Source organism: Arvicola amphibius, chromosome X (assembly GCF_903992535.2).
Source record: "Arvicola amphibius chromosome X, mArvAmp1.2, whole genome shotgun sequence".
NCBI lineage: Eukaryota > Metazoa > Chordata > Mammalia > Rodentia > Cricetidae > Arvicola > Arvicola amphibius.
This window is the reverse complement of record NC_052065.1, coordinates 31279110-31298009: the sequence shown is the minus strand read 5'-3', so window position 1 is coordinate 31298009 and position 18900 is coordinate 31279110.

The window sequence follows — 18900 nt, the reverse complement described above, 5'->3', positions numbered from 1 at the left end:
ACCTTCACCTGGCGATGGAAGGGGAAAATGACAGAGCCCCACATAGGAGCACTGGACTGAGCTCCCATGGTCCTGATGAGGAGCAAAAGGAGGGAGATCATGAGCAAGGAAGTCAGGACTGTGAGGGGTGCGTTCACCCATTGAGACGGTGGGACAGAACTAATGGGAGATCACCAAGCCCAGTTGGAATGGGACTGATGGAACATGCGACCAAACCAGACTCTCTGAATGTGGCTGACGGTGGAGGCTGACTGAGAAACCAAGGACAATGGCGATAGGCTTGGACTCTACAGCATGGATGGGCTCACTGTGAGCCTTGTCAGTTTGGTTCCTCACCTTCCTGGACTTAGGGTGAGTTGGGAGGACCTTGGACTTAACATAGTGAAGGGAACCCTGATGGCTCTTTGGCCTGGAGAGGGAGGGAGTGGGGTATGGGTGGAAGGGAGGGGAGGGAAGGAGGAGGAGGAGGGGAGAAGATGGAAATTTTTAATAAAGAAGAAAAAAAAGACTTGCAGGGTTTTCTCCAAGAGAAAAAAAATACTGATATTACTGTATCTGATGAAATGAAGCAGTTTCACTAAGATTTTCTAATCTCTGCTCATTCCTCTTAAACCAAAAAGACCTTTTTGAAAAAAATATCTTAGTAGATGGGAGTTTAAATCTGTTTCAGCAATTGTGCACAGAAATTCTACATACAGTCATAATTTCTACGAGTACAATACCTTTATAGTGTAACCATATTTTAATAGTATCATCAGTTTTAATATGCAAAATTATTTTCTGGTTTCACATAGTGTATGCTTTCAAGACTGAATATATTTTTGCCTGGCAAAAAAAAAGAATCTACATTTCACTGGGCTGGGCGGTGGCAGTAAACGCCTTTAATACCAGCATCGTCTTTTAAAACCCACCTGTGTCTTAGCTTTATCAGCAGTTGTTCCAGTTTCCTTTTCCATTAGCTCTGACCAAAAACATCTTGTGGAGGGAAGGGTTTATTTCATCTTATACTTCCAGGTCATGGTCTGTCATTGAAGGAAATTAGGGCAGGAACTCAAGGCCAGATCCTGGAGGTGGGAACCATTGGGGAATCCTGCTTGTTGGTTTACTCGCTGGCTTGCTCACTGGCTCACACTTAGCTAACTTTCTTACACAAACCAGGTTCACCTGCTTAGGAATGGTGCTGCCTACAGTGGGCTGGACCCTCTTTCTTCAATTAGTGAAAACATTACCCTCCCCCTTCAGACATGCCCACAGGCCAACTGATCCAGGAAATTCCTCCATAGGGGCTTAAATGACTCTAGGCTTTGTTAAACTGACAGTAGTGGGTATTTTCCTTTGTGCAAATGTATTACATCTTATTCTTCCATTCTATTCATGGACATCTAGACCCTTTTCAGTCTTTGCCTATTATTAATAGATTTATTAAGAATAATCTAGTAAAATATTTGTAGGGCTGTGTGCTCATTTTTTTACGAATAAATATCTGAGAGAGGAATTACTAGGTCATAGGAAAACTGTATATTGAACTTTTCTGTTTTTTTACAGCTCTGGCTGTCCTGTAACTCTTTCTATAGACCAGGCTGCCCTAGGACTCACAGAGATCCCTGTGCCTCTCTGCCTCCTTAGTGCTGGGATTAAAGGTGTGCTGTACTACCTCTGGGCTTTTTAAAAAGCTAACATTTTTAAAGAATCCTTTGAAAGCAGGTACATCACCTCTCACTCTGTCTCACTGATACATTAAAGGCTAGCTGTTCCATAGCCTCAACAAACGGAAGAGGAGTGCTTCCAATCTTACCCCAAGGAAGAATTTTTTGAAGTGAAACTTTCTTCTTCTTCACATCAAATTTCTTGGATATTTCAAGATCTCACATGACTCCTTGTAAATTCTTCTTTAATTTCTTGTAGATTTTTGAGAACACACACACATATATATGTTATATATATATATATATATGTTATGCATATATATCAATATCATTTCTTTCTTTATATTGTGTGTGTTGGGTAGGGTGGGGTGAGGAGATTGTGTGCACAGAAGTCAGAGAATACCCCGAGGGAGTTGATTCAATTTGGAGAAAAATGGTATCATGTAATTATCCTTTTCCAGTTGAAAAGCAATTGATTATGGGAGAGCAAAGAGTCACAACACAGAAGAAAATGGATTTTCTTTAATGTAAGGTTCTCAGATTCTCTAAGGCTTGGGTGCCTTATGGGAGGAAAAAGATTTTAAAAAAGCACCAATTATTTTGGTGCATTTAAATTTTTATTTAAATTTATTACCATTGTACAGGTTCTAATTGTCAATTGTTAAAATTTTGTATTTTATGAGTGAAAAGACCCTCGTTTTCAAGGGTGGCGATTTCCCCCTTAACTCGATGACCCAAACCAACAGATGCAATTAGCATGAGGTTATTTTATTAATTTCACAGGCGTCTGTGGGTGAATCAGCAGGTCTCGCCAACTGATCACACCGATCCAACTCTTTATTCAGCTTTTATAGGTTTACAGGTTACATGGGGAGGGGGGCTTAGTAACAGTAATTCTATTGGTAGGGGCTTGGGTCATCTTGGGGACAGTCCCATTTGTCTGTTCCCAGGTTTTCTCACAAGGTATACTTCATCAATTTGACAGCTGTGATAAGGAGGTCTGAGATCTTAGTCCGGTCAGCTAGTCTCTTGACCAGATGTATCCCATAAAATACCCTGCTGTGGTGCCAGTTGTCCATAACGGAGACAGTATCTGACCCAAAGGTCACCTTATCTCTGTCTCCTAAAGGTTAGCTCAGTTCACCTCTGTAGTTTATCAGGACTGGCCAGGACACCATTCTAAATTTATAGGGGGGCATTCTGGTCTTGTAAATGAAACAGCCAGTCGTAAAATGACCTAAGCTTCCCAAACATCTGAGAAAACAGCTCCCTGTGAGTGAATGATCCTTGATCTGCTGGAAAAGCTGCTGATGGTCTGTTCTCATTCTCCCAGACTTGCAACTATATATATATTCCTCATTTTTGGAATCCATATTTATTTCTTGGACTCTTCAATGAGTATTATGTAAGAGTTAATTTTGAAGAGCTAGCTGCTTAAGTTCCAGAAATAGCATCTTGTGCTCAGGGCACAGTGGAAGAGCAGGAGTTGACACTACACATGAGACCTCTGTGACACATCCTTACACTGTTTCAGGGATTTGACTGTGCCTGTCTCAACAGCACACATTCACACAGGACTTCACTCACTCAGGGCTTCCCATACTGTTTATATTGCTGTTTACAGGTGATAGCCTGTACTTTCCAAGAGACTCTACTTTGTCAAGCTTTTTATCTCAACAGCAAGCTTTTTAGATTCTCTTCTGGGTTACAAGCTGATTTCCAGCATGTAAGGCAAAGGCAAATCAGGTACCAAGCCATTCCTAGTTTGTGATCACATCTACTAATAGCTTCTCTCCTTTATGAAGTTTCAGCTAAGTAACATGGCAGGGCATGGCTCTGCATGTATCATCCTCATTTGGCCAAAGCATGTTTTACTTAATGCCTCAGAATATTAAAAATTGTGATTGTTCATTAATTCATAGTAATTCCTAAATGAGAAAAAACACTCCCTTATTCTTTGAGTAACATTTCTGTTATAGAATATTATTTTAAGGTGTGTTACTTTGGTTTATGCTAAGGAACATTTGTTTAATGAGTCAAAGATGTGTTTGATTAAATAAAATTCACCCGCAGTCAAGAGGCTGTGTCAGGATTAGCTGACAGGAAGTGGAAGGGAGGAGCCAGGTGGAGAAGTGTTTATAAGGAGGAGTGGGTGAGGTGCCATTCAGAAACAATTCTGCTTCTCTGAGGAACAGAATTCCACTTTATCCTTGGGATCTTGAGTTCTTTAGAGGGGCAGAGATTTAGATAAGTTCTCTTTGTTGCTTTGAAAGAGTCAACACACAAAGAAACAGAGTTCCCTCAGGCTGCAACTCTTGTGGCCAAAAGGCTGCTGGTAGCAATGGCTGGGTCACAGTTGCTGATAACACAGCCTTGGTTTAAAAGGCAGCAACAAGTAGGGAAAAGACAACAGATTTCTGTAAGAACAATTGATTTCACGCATTGTATTGAACTTAACATTTATCAGAAAGAGACTGATAAATAATAGCATGGATATTTGATGTGTTATTGTTTCTCCTTGTGGAAATTTGTAAGATTCATTCTTGATTGTACCAGTGGCTGATGGTTCCCCAGTGATGTTCCTCATGCCATCTGCAGCGGCTCTTTTGTTGTTCATAGTGATTTGGGCTCCATTTGCTTGTTCCATTCTACGGCAGAGCATAAAATATGTTATGTGATTATGCAGGTAGCCCACAAATTGATGCATGCATTCCAACAAAGTATGCTAAAAAGTAAATTTATATTAAATGAAGCTGACTTACCCATCGACATCTATTGTAAAATCAGAAATTCATACTGCAGGGTTTGAAAAATTGGTCCTTGGATATAATACATTTATACTTAATAATGCAGCAGTGCCTGTAATGAGACATATTCAAAGAGAAAACATTAACTCTCTGATAAAATATTAACAACACATTTGTTCTGACTACATGTCACATTATTTTAAAAGCACTGTGAGAAGAACTATAAAGCAATGCCAAATTCTAGAAGCCTGATTGCTTCACATGTGATTTCCAAGATGTAATCAACTGTTAAACCTCTACCACTTACCAGTCTTAAAGTGCAAAAATACTTGTGACTTTGTGTTTAAAGAAATCTTTATTGTTTTATGCCCTTTATTGGATGGAGAAAGATAAGGAGTATTTTTTGTCTCTTTGAAAATTTCGTCTTGTGGCTGGGTTGGGGAGAGGTGCCTGCATTCATTCTACATTCTTCATTAGATGATGCATCCATTCATTTACTCACAATCCATTCATCTAGGTGTCTACATAGTCTAATACTATTCCAATGACTAAAGAAACTACATGCAAAGTTTCTGCTTTCAGGGAGAACAACAGGAGAGTCAGTAGTCAGGCGGTCAGACACAAGGTGTTAGTCAGATGGAAGGAAAATGATGCCAGATTTAGACACACACAAAACCTCAAACTGGTGATCCAATGAAGGATCTGAGCTTAAAGGATAGAGCTAAAATTTGTGAACTGAAATATTTCACATATAGTTTAAAAATTCTGACTTTTTTATAAAGGCAAATGATCTGACAGTATTAAGCATGTATTTGTGGGCTAAAGCATATAATAGAATTGAGCACTTGCTGTCTCTTTTGAGAATTAAATGATTAAAGTTCACAAACTCACAGCAATTCTCATTATTGCCCTTTGTTGTCAAAATGTTGCCATGGTTAATTGCCATCCATCACCACTCCTGATACATTTTTGTGTCAGAGAATCGTTCTCCATCTGAAGTCAAAAATGCAAAGTAGATCAACTGGGTGGTCACTTGTCTGATGAAAAGGGTAATAAGCATACTAGTAACATATACTCTTTTTGGCTTTCATTTTGAAAGACCTGGGCTAAAGATAAGTAGGCATCAGTCAAATGGGAAACAGGGAGAGGAAGTGGGGAAGAGGATAGTGCACACCATATGCACAGTGACTCAGGTCCAGTATGTGAGATTGCAGACATTTCCCCATGACTGGAAAGCAAGAGTGTCTATGAGAGACAAGCCCTCAAAGAAATATAAGCCAGTTCTCTTCATTGACCTTGAGTGAGTGATTCTGTATCAGCCCAAACCTATTTCAACTAGATAGTAAATACCAAACCAATACCATAGACCTACATGATTTATGTTTCAAATAGAATTGCCAAGAAGCATAGAGAATATTAGGATCATTTTGATTTTAAGATCAACAAGCCAGGTGATGGTGGCACACACCTTTAATCCCAGCACTCAGGAGGCAGAGGCAGGCGGATCTCGGATCTCTGTGAGTTCGAGGCTAGCCTGATCTACAAGAGCTAGTTCCAGGACAGACTCCCAAACTACAGCGAAACCCTGTCTCGAAAAACCAAAATAAACAAATAAATAAATAAATAGACTGTAATTTTTTTGCTAGCCAAGCACCAAACCACTAAATTGCATCCCTAGGCCACTAAAAGTGAGTCATAGCTTAAAATTTGAAACATACCGATGCTTTTAAAATTATTCCTTGTTTCCATAAGGCTGAGGTTTAACAAGATGTCTTGTATTCTTCTTTGCTAAATTTAGTGATATTTAATAGCCAGGTCCTGTGAGAGCTATTATTGACATTTTCCCCAGGGGATAGCTGTGCTCATATTTATTTTTTCCTATATTAAAACCTGCTAAAGAAATTACTGAGGGAATTTCTCTTTTCTTTTTTTCTGCTTCAGGTTCTACAGCAAGAGATATCAGAATTGTATAGTTTATACTTTATTAAACAGAATATAAATTAATACACACAACCTTGGAGCTAATAGCATTTACTAGCCTTCTAGGGTCAAAATAAAGAATATCCCCATGAAAAAAGCCTATTCCTGAGGGAATTTTTAAGCTATTGGTGGCTTCCATAGAGAAGAAAACAGTGGATTAGACAGAGAAATAGAGAAATATTTTAAAAACAAAAGACCAACTCTCTGTACTAGCTTCAGTCATCCAGAGAGGGATTTTCAGTACCTGAAGATTTAGTGGTCTTTACAAGAAATGACACCAGTTCATTACCCGATGAATGAGAAAGTCTTAGTCAAATATCAGTCATGTATTATTTACCTAAAATGTGTCTTAATTAGCATCACACTTTTTATCCTTTCCATTTTCAAAACACTTATAAATGAAGATGAACTTCACTCTGGGATGATATCCAGGATGTATTCCTAAAGAAAAAGTAAAGAGGGATGGCAAAGGAGTATTATTTGTATGTACCAATCCCAAAAGAAACAAGAAGACTGGGGAGATAGTTTAAGGGGTGGGAGAAGCGCTTGTCATGCATGTGTGAGGATCAGAATTTAGATCCACCCCCAATTCAAGTAACTGAAGATGAGTGTGGTGGTCCAATTTTAATACTACAACATGGGGATGGAGACAGGGTATTCTTGGAGGAAGCCGGTTAGTGAGACTAACCAAAATGGTGACCTCTGAGTTTAATTGATTCAATGAATAAGATAGAATGATTAAACATGACTCCCAACATTAGCTGTTGGCTTCCATTCTACATAGTGCATCAGCTGAGGATGACTTGAACTCTGGATCTTCCTTTTTCTACTACTGAGTGCTGGTATTACTGGCCTATACCACCTTACCCCATTTATACAGTGCTGAGGATTGAATCGACTTTGTACATTCTAAGCAAGCACTCTATAATTTTTCATATGTAAACAAATATGTTTCTGCAAGTGGTTATATATTAAATATAATGTACTGTGCTTCACTTTTTAAATAATACCATTAAGAGACAACTGCATATTAATATCCATAGAGATGCTTCATTCATTTTGATGGTTGGGTAGTATTCCATGGTATACATTTATAAAAAATAATGTAAACCTATTCTCTAAGGGAGGGATATTTTAGTTGTTTTCAGACTTTGGCTGTTACAAGCAGTGCTGCATGTGCCTTTTTGTGCATGTGCAAGTGTGTCTGTGTGATCTATTCCTAGATAAAATTTGGTTCATTTATAATAATTGTTTTTAAATTATTTCATTATTTTGTGTGTGTGTCTTTATTTGCTGACCTACATTTATAATTTTGACAGGTATTGTACTAATTGACAGCACTTGAGAAAGTCAGGTTCCCCATATCTTTGCCAATTAGCAGAGTTTGTGAATCTAAGTGAAGAGAGTTTATATGTCATTTTCTTTCTTTCTTTCTCCTATGATCAGTGAGATTGAATATCTTGTGCATTTGAGAGCCATTTGTGTTTCATACCCTGTGAGAAGTTCTATTAATTTTTTAGGCTGACAGCATTTTATTTTTGATATATAGAGTTTTTTATATATGCCATATGAATTGCAGTCATTTTTCCAGCTTGATATTTGTCTTTTGATTTTGCTATGTTAATATTTGCCATGAAAAAATATTGAATATGTAGTCATCGGTATTAATCATTTCCTTTATGGCATTAAGTTTTGGACTTTGTGTATTCCGTAATTATAAAAGAATGCCTGTGTGCCTCCATTTATTATGTTATGGTTTCATTTTGACATGTAAATCTGAGATCTATTTGTATTAAGCAGGGTTTATGAAATTACCATATGCTTACAAATAGTCAACAATTTATTGAATAACCCAGCATTTCTATACTGCTTTAACATGTGACTTTTATCATATGCTAAATTTGTATAATTGTCAAATCCTTGGCGTTCTAATCTGTTGAAGTTGTCACTCCATGAATCATTATAATGTGTTATCTACAACAACTTTATAATACATTTTAGCTCTTTTTTGAAACAGGGTCTCATGTAGTCCACCCTGACCTCAAATTGCTTGATAGCCAAGGATAACTTTGGACATCTGATCTTTCATCCTCTACCTCCGTAGTGTGAAGATTACAGGCTGGTACTATCCTTAAAACCAAATTCCTTATGTTATTTTGGAAAAAATAATCCTGTTAATTTTTAATTATTATTTTTGCTCACAGTTGTAGTTTGTTTTTGTGTGGCTGTGATAATCACCATACCTAAAATCAACTTGGGGAGGAAAGGCTTTATTTCATCTTACAGGATGCAATCTATCATCAAGGGAAGTCAAGGCAAAAACTCAAAGCAGGAGCTTGAAGCAGAATCCCTGGAGTAATGCTGCTTATTGGTTTGCTTCCAGGCTCATGTTCAGCTATGTTTCTTATAATAGCCCAGGCCCAATTGCCCTAAAATGGCACTGTTTATAGCAAGCTAGGCTCTCCACATCATTCATTAATCAAGAAAATGTCTCACAAATATACCCACAGACCAGTCTGATTTAGATGGTTCTTCAGTTGATGCTCTCTCTTTCCAGATGATCCTAGGTTTGTGTTATTGACAGATGAAGCTAATTATAAACCCACATATTCCAACAACATTTTGTATTTTTCCAGAGAAAAGCCTTTGAATATTTAATTATTTAAAGATATAGATTAACTAAAGGAAAATGAACTGTTTCTATGATGCTGATTTTCCTTATTCAAAACTTCTCTGTTCTTTCCCATTTTAAGTCGTTTTTGTCCTTTGGAATATTTATCAATTTTCTTCACATAGGCCACACAGATATTTTAATTATATTCTTGGGAATTTTATCTTAAACCTAAAAATCATGTGTGTGTATGTATGTATGTATGTATGTATGTATGTATGTATTTAGTGGGATGGGTTGTGCCCAAGCCATGACATGCATGTGGAGGTCAGAGGACAACATGTGGGTATTGGTTCTCTCCTTCTAATATGTGGGTCTCAGGAATCAAACTCAGGTAGTCAGACTTGGCTGCAACCATCTTTACTGACGGAGTTATGGCTCTAGTCTAGGTATTTTATTTTCATCATGTCTTCTCTGGATGAATTTTGTTATTGTTGTTCTAATATTTTTTCTGTTGTATATATGAAAGGACATGCTTTAACTTTGTACAGCATTTCTTTTAATTAGCACTTGTGGTAGTTTGAAAGAAAATGGCCCCCATTGGGAATGGTAATATTAGGAGGTGTGGCTTTGGTGAAATATGTGTGTCCTTGTTGGAGGAAGTATGTCACTGTGTGGGTGGGCTCTGAGGTCTCCTTTGCTCAAGCCATGCCCAGTGTGGATACAGACTGCTTCTGCTGCCTGCAGATCAAGATGTAGAACTCTCAGCTCCTCCTCCAGTACCATGTCTGCCTGCATGCCGCCATGCCACCTGCCATGAATAGACTAAACCTCTGAACTGTAAGCTATCCTCAATTAAATGTTTTCCTTATAAGAGTTTCCATGGTCATGGTGTCTCTTCATAGCAATAGAAATCCTGACCAATACAGTACTGCATCTATATAGTTTAGTAAATTATCTTATTTTTCTTGCAGTTTTTAGTTGATTCATTTTTTTAAGTTATAAAAGTGTATCAAGTGGAAGTAATGATTGTAGCACAATTAGTAAAAGCCCAGAGACAGATATTGGGGTTCAACCTAAAGGTCAGTGTAACATGAGGGCTGGCTGTAGAGATTTCTCTCCTGCCCGGTTTCCACAGCTGGCAAGTCCCAAAGAAAATCACACAGAGATCTCCATAAGATTATAAACTGATTGGCCTGTTAGCTCAGGCTTCTTATTAGCTCTTGCACATATATTAACCCACTATTCTTATCTATGTTAGTCACATGACTCGGTACCTTTCTCAGCTGGGTAGATTACATCTTGCTTCTTCCGTGGTCTGGGCAGGACTGCAGAGGGAGCTTCCTGCTTCCCAGAGTACTCCTGTTCTCTTTGTTCCACCTCTACTTCCTGTCTTGTTGACCCACCTATACTTCCTGCCTGATCAATCAGTATTTATTTAAAACATGATTGACAGAATACAGACAATTCTCCCGCACAAGGTCAGAAAAGCAAAACAGCCAGTGACTGGCTCTTAACTCTACTTCAGTCTGATATAGCGATCCTGCCTCCAAGAATATCAGAATAAGACTGTGTGAGAGCTGTCTCCTCCCATCTTATATTTCTTTCTAGGACTGAGATTAAAGGCGTGCACCACTTCTGCCCAGTTTCTATGGCAAACTAGTGTGGCTACTGGGATTAAGGTTTGTGTCACCACTGCCTGGTCTGTAAGACTGACCAGAGTGGCTCTTTTACTCTCTGATCTTCAGGCAAGCTTTATTTATTAAAATACAAATGAAATATCACTACAAATGATAATCTCATTTTCTATTGTAGTGTCCAGTTGCAGAGACCCCCAAGAAGACTACCAGAAATGTACACTCACCAAAATGCAAAACCAAGGTTTAATCCCGTAGTACAAATCATGATAAGGATCTCGTCTCACTCACCAATGCAGCAGGGGCCAGAGGAGGTGCCCTACCATTCTTAGGCAGGGTTTATAAAGGCAAGAAACCACAAATCTATTGTTATGGGCATAAGGGGTATGGATGACTCTCTGACTGCAGTCTAGAGAACTTCCTGCTTTGCTGATGGGGCCTAGCACAAAATGGAGTTGGTTTTGTCCCTTCAGTATGTTTTTACATTGTACTTATTTCTTTTGTTAATTATATTAAGTAATTAATGAGCTGGGTAAATAATGATCTGGGCTTGGTGGCACACACCTTTAATCCCGGCACTTGGGAAGCAGAGGCAGGCAGATTTCTGTGAGTATGAAGCCAGCCTTATCTGTATAGTGAGTCCCAGGATAATCAGAGTTGTTACACAGAGAAACTATGTCTCAAAAAAAACAAGGCCAAAACAAACAAACAAAAAATTATTTTAGGTATTATCTTAGGTTAAGGATAAATAATAGTAATTATTGAAGGTCTTTGACTACTGCCAATCTCAAGTGAGGAGGCTATTGCTATTTGCCTATTAAGTGTGGTACTGATTTTGAGCAACATACATACAGCACTAAAAAATCAGGTGTCATGTGATCCTTTTTCTAATATCTGTGAAGAAACTGATATGAATTTATTGGTTTGATCTGTTGATATAATTCATTTTTAGTAAATTTCTGAAGTTGAATTCTGGCATTCCTGTAATCAATCTGTGTAGGTGCATGTTGATATTTTTTAAACATGCCCTTTCTCTTTTAATTAGTATTTAAAATGTATCTTTAGCTCTATTTAACTACTAAGGGAGGTTTTAAGGGAGTCTGCGAGGTGGGATTGTATGAGAATCACCTGATAAAATCTTCCAAAGTATGCATTTTAACTGCATGTAGTAGAACCTAGTTGTATATAAACTTCGGATTCAACATCATAGAATGAGCACAAGTATGCATTTCCTATCTTGAGATGCCTTTTGACTCAATTCAGTTATTTTGTTTTTTTTTAAATTTTGAGATTATAATTTAATTACATTTTTCCCTTCCCTACCTGCCTCCAATGCTTCTACATACCCCTTCACACTCCAAGACCTCTTTTTTTATTTTTCAAGACAGTGTTTCTCTGTAGCTTTTGGAGCTTGTACTGGAACTAGCTCTTGTAGACCAGGCTGGCCTCGAACTCACAGAGATCCGCTTGCCTTTGCCTCCTGAGTGCTGGGATTAAAGGCGTGCACCACCACCACCGGGCTAAGACCTCTTTTTAAAATAATTGTGTTTTCCTTGATTTTTTATTGATATTTATTGAGCTATACATTTTTCTTTGCTCCCATCCTTGTCTCTCCCCTCCCCCTTTCAGGCCTCCCCCATGGTCCCCATGCTCCCCATTTACTCAAAAGATCTTGTATTTTTCTACTTCCTTTGTAGATTAGATCTATGTAAATTCTCTTAGTGTCCCCAGTGTTGTCTAAGTTCTCTGGGATTGTGGTTTGTAGGCTGTTTTTCTTTGCTTTATGTTTAAAAACCACCTATGAGTGGGTACATGTGCTAATTGTCTTTCTGTGTCTGGGTTACTTCACTCAAAATAATGTTTTCTAGCTCCATCAATTTTCTTGCAAAATTCAAGATGTTATGTTTTTCTGCTGTGTAGTACTCCATTGTGTAAATGTACCACATTTTCCTTATCCATTCTTTGGTCAAGGGGCATTTAGGTTGTTTCCAGGTTCTGGCTATGAAAAACAAAGCTGCTATGAACATAGTTGAGCACAAGTCCTTTTGGCACAATTGAGCATCCTTTGGATATATACCCCAAAGTGGTATTACTGGGTCTTGAGGAAGGTTGTTTCCTAATTTTCTGAGAAACCACCACACTGACATCCAAAAGGGTTGTACCAGTTTGTATTCCCACCATCAATGCAGAAGTGTTCTCTTTTCCCCAAAACCTCTCCAGCATAGGTTGTCATCAGTGTTTTTGATCTTGGCCATTCTTACAGGTGTAAGATGGTATCTCAGAGTTGTTTTGATTTGCATTTCTCTGATGACTAAGAATGTTGAAAATTTCCTTAAGTGTCTTTCAGCCATTTTAGATTCCTCTGTTGAAAGTTCTCTGTTTAGGTCTGTATTCCATTTTTTTTTTGGATTATGTGTTCTTTTGGTGACCTTGAGATCTTTGTATATTTTGGAGATCAGACCTCTGTCTGATGTGGGGTTAGTGAAGATCTTTCCCATTCTGTAGGCTGTTGTTTTGTTTTGTTGACAGTGTCCTTTGCTTTACAGAAGCTTTTCAGTTTCAGGAGGTCCCATTTATTAATTATTTCTCTCAGTGTCTGTGCTATTGGGATTATATTTAGAAAGTGGTTACCTGTGCCAATGTGTTCAAGTGTACTTCCCACTTTCTTTTGTATAAGATTCAGTGTGGCTGGCTTTAGGTTGAGGTCTTTGATGCACTTGGACTTGAGTTTTGTGCATGGGGATAATATGGGTCTATTTTCATTCATCTACACATTGATATCCAGTTATGCCATCACCATTTGTTAAATATGCATTCTTTTTTTCCATTTGATATTTTTTGTTTTTTTGTAAAAAATTAGGTGTTCTATGATGTGTGGATTAATATTCAGGTCTTCTATTCAGTGAGGTTTAATGTATGATTTAAGCTTTAGAAGTGTTTGTTTTACATATGTGGGTCCCCTTAATTCTGAGCATAGATATTTAATATTGAGATTTCTACTTGTTGAATTTTTCCTGTGATTGATTTTAGTTTGAAATGTATTTTGTTAGATATTAGGATAGCTACACCAGCTTGTGTCTTAGGTCCATTTGATTGGAAAATATTTCCCAACCCTTCATTCTGAGGTGATATCTGTCTTTGAGGTTGAGGTATGTTTCTTGTATGCCGAAGAAGGATGGATTCTGTTTTCGCATCTAATCTGTTCGCCTGTGTCTTTTTATATGTGAGTCGAGTCCATTTATATTAAGGAATATTAATAACCAGTGATTGCTATCTCCTGTTCATTTAGTTTTCATTGTTGGTGATGTTAATTTCTGCATTTCCCCCTTTTTAGGATTTGCTACTATGAGCCCATCTATTGTCTGTGTTTTTGTTGATGTAGCCAACTTCCTTGGGTTGGAGTTTTCCTTTGAGTATTTTGTGTAGGGCTGGTTTTGTGGCTAGGAATTAGTTAAATCTGGTTTTGTCATGGAATAACTTGTTTTATCTTCTTTGGTGATTAAAAGTTTTTCTGAGTATACTAGTCTGGGCTGGCATCCATGGTCTCTTAATGTATGCATAACACTTGACCATGACCTTCTGGCTTTCATTGTCTCCAATGACAAGTCAGGTGTAATTATGGTAGATAAAGTTACTTGGCCTTTTTCCTTTACATCTCTTAATATTCTTTCTTTATTCTGTATGCTTAGTATTTTGATTATTATGTAGAGGGGGTACTGTTTTTTTATCCAGTCTGTTTGGTGTTCCATAAGCTTCTTGTATCTTCATAGGCATATTTTACTTTAGCTTGGGAAAGTTTTCTTTTATAAGTTGGTTAAATATATTTTCTGTGCTTTTGAGTTGAACTTCTTCTTCTATACCTATTATTCTTAGGTGTCCCATATTTCCTGGATATTTGTGGTTAAACTTTTCTTAGACTTAATATTTTCTTTGACTGATGAGTCTATTTCTTCTATTGTATCTTCAGCACTTGAGACTCTCTCCTCATTCTTTTGTATTCTGCTGTTAATGTTTGTGTTTGTGGTTCCTGGTGGTTTTCTTATAATTTCTATTTCTATAGTTCCCTCAGCTTATGGTTTCTTTATTGTCTCTAAGTTTTTAAGTCTTGAATAGTTTCTTTCATATGTTTGATTGCTTTATCTTGGTTTTCTTTAAGCTTTCTTAGCCATCAGTGAAATGCAAATGAAAACATCATGAGATACCATCTTACTCCAGTAAGAATAGCTAAGATCAAAAACACCAATTATAACTTAGGGTGGAGAGGATGTGTAGCAAGGGGAAAACTACTCCATTACTGGTAGTAATGTAAACTTGTACAACCACTCTGAAAATCAGTATGGCAATTTCTCAGAAACTTGGGAATTAACCTACCTCAGGACCCAGCAATAACACTCTTGGGCATATACTCAAAGAATGCTCAATCTTACTAGAAAGACATTTGTTCAACTGTGGCCATAGCAATATTAAATGTAATAGCTAGAACCTGGAAACTACCTAGATGCCTCTCAATGGAAGAATGGCTAAATAAAATGTGGTATATTCACACAACAGAGTACTATTCAGTGGTAACAGACATCTTGAAATTTGCATGTAGATGGATGGAACTAGAAAAAACAATCGTGAGTATGATAAACCAGGCCCAGAAAGATGAACATGGTATTCACTCACTCATAAGTAGATACTAGCTATAATAAAGCAAAGGATAACTGAAATGCTAAAAATAAAAATGCTGCAGGATCCCCAGCAGCTACAGCAGCAGAAATGCTGCAGTTCCCCATGTAGTGGCAGTGGGCAGCGGGTCCCAAGAGCAGCCAACCTAGGCAGGGAATGGCTCAGGTCCCTGAGTGGTAGCAGTGAGCCATGTGGCAGCAGGCAGTGAAGAGCAGGTCTCGAGAGCAGCCAGTCCAAGGCATGGATTACACAGTTCCCCAAGTGGCTGCAGCAGACCATCAGGAGGGACAGACAGATGGCATACCACAAGACCATGCTGTAGGTCTCCAAGGCATCTGGTCCTGGGCAGGGAACCAAATGGTAGGCGAGAGGCAGAGAGATAGGCATGCCATGCAGAGTGAAATTGGATATATATTTAGTGGGTTATGGAAGGAAAGGGGGAGAAGGAGAAGAGCAGAGAGTAGGGAACAGAAAGAGAGAGAGAGAGAGAGAGAGAGAGAGAGAGAGAGAGAGAGAGAGAGAGAGAGAGAGAGAGAAACAGAAGGGGGAAGGGGAGAAGTGTGGAGAGGCAGAAGCTGCCTCTTCGAAAAGGAAACAGAAAAAGAAGGAACTCAATCTGGAAGCTGAAGATCAGTTTGCCTCAGCAGATGGGGGAAGGAGTGGGCGTGGCTTGTCTCTTAAAGAGACAAGACAGACCATTACAGTCCCATCTCTTTTTTTATATTAAAAATGCCGGAGGCTAGGAACCACAGATTAAAGGAATTGGGGTGGCCGATTCTCAAGACTGCTTCCTGCATTTTTGTGGGCATCATCTTTGGAGGTAATCCGAGAAAGCTGGGTGCTGGTCACATCCTGGTGTAGCTAGTCTGTTTGTTCCTGTCTGGAGTTTGTGGTATGGAAATGTCTGGTGTCTCTTACACCTGTTTAACGTATTGGCAGAACAGAGGACAAAGTTAAATTTAGGATAAAAATTTTAGGACCAGGGTATTGAGAGGGGTGTATCTGGCCTGTTTAAGATGGGTCCTTCAATTCGGCTCCCTGGAACTCACAAAAATTCTTTGGGTTTGTGAAATCAGAAGTTTTAGACATATACATTGTATAAACAGTAGCATATTTATGTCAGAATGACTGTAACAGATATTTTTGTAAAATGAAAAGTATTTTTAAGACTATGGAAGGCAGCATGAGAGAGAAATTTAATAACTTGTATTTGTCCTCACTTTATAACTTGCAGGTCTTGTATTTGTATTTTACTGAAATTTGTTTGGTGAGGTTGTTCTTTTAAACTGACAAAACCTCTCAGCTGTCAAACTGCATCAGAGATCTTTGGGAAGGATAAAATTTTACTTGAGTTACTGATTAAAAAGCGACAGCAAACTTACTTGGTTGACACCTAGAACTACTCCTCAGGGTCCTCCATGGTTACTGAAGTTCGTATTTGTCTTTTGCTGTTTAGACTCCAGAAGATCCTGAGGGCTAAGACATCTGAAGGAAGACAAGCCTACCCTGACCTGAGCAGCAAGGTTGTCGATTACAGCGATTCTGTCCATGTCTGGAGATCTTCAGTTTAGATGAAAGGCAGTTTTTTCCAGTGGTCAGTGCTTGGCAGTTGAAGCAAATTGCAGATGGATGTTGTTCTATACCAATTTGTCTTCTGTCTTCTTTGGAGAAAATGGAGTGCTGCTGCTAAGAGCCAACCTGCCTCTTTTGTTATGAAATGTTTTTAAATAATTAAATATTTAAATGTCATATTCTCTAGATATCTGAGCAGTTGAGGGCTGTTTATCAGGTATAGCTACAGTATAGAATCTGCCTGGAGAGCTGGGTCTGAGCTTGAGTGTACTGGCTCTTAACAGGTAAGACTTACACATGTAAAACAGACAGAAAGTAGAAAAAACTGCTTGCAATAGAAGGCTAACGGCAGAACTGATGATAGTAGAGAACATCTTAATATATTTTAAATGAAGGTTGGATTAAGTATAAAGTATCTTTGTAAGAGACTTAAAAGTCCATACCAGTTTAAAACATGAGAGTTATTGTTTTTGTAGTCTGAAATGAAATGCAATGAACAGACAATTAGAACATTAAGCATATGAGCATTTAAGTTACATATATGAACACACACAGAGTGAACAGGAATTGGATGAACTGAATGCTCTTGGTGGGCTCTACCAAAGGCATGCCACTGCACAAAGCACACATGCAACAGAGTCAGCAAGAGAAATTTGGAGACAGAAGCATAAGTAAACTGGGGAACCAGGCAGGGCACCCCTCAGTAAAGATGGCAGAACTTGGTCACCTGACCTGCCTTTCAGCCAAGATGGCAGTACAGTCACCTGACCTCAGTTAAGATGGAGGTAAAGTCACCTGACCTCAGTCAAAATGGCAGAGGTCACATGTTGTTTGGAAAAGCCATATTTTTTTGACCTTCAGGGATTTTAAGTTTAATAATAAGAGAGACCTAGAGGCATGATCTGCCCTGTGACTGAGCTACCATATCACAAGCCACAGCAGGGAGCAAAAGGCTGGAATTGAAAACAGCCGTCTTAGGGATCTGCCCAATCTTGTTGACGGCAGTAGCAGTGGCAGGGACAGTGTGAGGAAACTCCTTTCATTTGCTATGTGCTGACAGTAGTTAGAAAGCCCCCATAAAAGTGGAGCCAGTGGGAAACTGGAGGAGTGAGGGTAGGAGCTGAATAAGTAGGGTATTAAGGTCTGGGGTTTTAGGGCCTCTAAATGGCATCCATCCCAGATGGGAATGGACATGGATGGCTTGCTACCCATAGCTGAAACTGAAAACTTGTGAAAAGGCAGCACCACAAGACCTTTAATGGGACGTCTCCACCTATAGGCAGGGTGTAAATCAGTGTGAACATTGCAGGAGCCCTGGGAGAGTGCCTTCTGTCTGCGGGTGGGATGCTACAGCCTGACTGGATCCTGTCAGGGTGAATCAGAAGTCAGAAAGGCCAGAGGCTGCTCTGAGAAGTCTTTTTCAGTGCAGGAAAAAAATAAAAGAAAAGGAAAAAAAAGAAAAAAGAATCTGAGGGACCCTGGGCCTCTAGTCGTAGGTTGATTGACGCTGGGCCGTCCAAACACAATCTTAGCTAAGGGAAGCAATGCAGAGATGAATGTCAGTGCAGGGCTCAACTGTCTGTGTTTAAGGGCTGTTCCCCCATTTCTAGGAACACCAGAAGATTGCTGGAAACTGACCAGTCAATTCCTCAGGTTTGGTGAAACAGATAAACTGACCAAAATGGGGGAATCTTACCTTTTGAAGCCAGTGGTATGCGTAGAAATCATGCAGGAGAAATCACACTCAAGCATATGGAACACATGGTTGTTGTGGAAAAAAAATACCTGGTTCTGTATTCCAATCCCAGGACAGGGGCTCAGGGAGGGAGGGAGGGAGGAAGGAAGGACCTTCTGAGTCATGGCACCAATGAAATGGTAAAAATAAAAATGCAGCAGGATCTCTGGTGGCAGCCGTGGCAGAAATGCTGCAGGTCTCCAAGTGCAAGCAATGGGCAGCGGGTCCCAAAAGCAGCCAGTCCAAGGCAGGGATGGCATAGTTCCCTGAGTGGCTGCAGCAGGCCATGAGGAGGGACAGG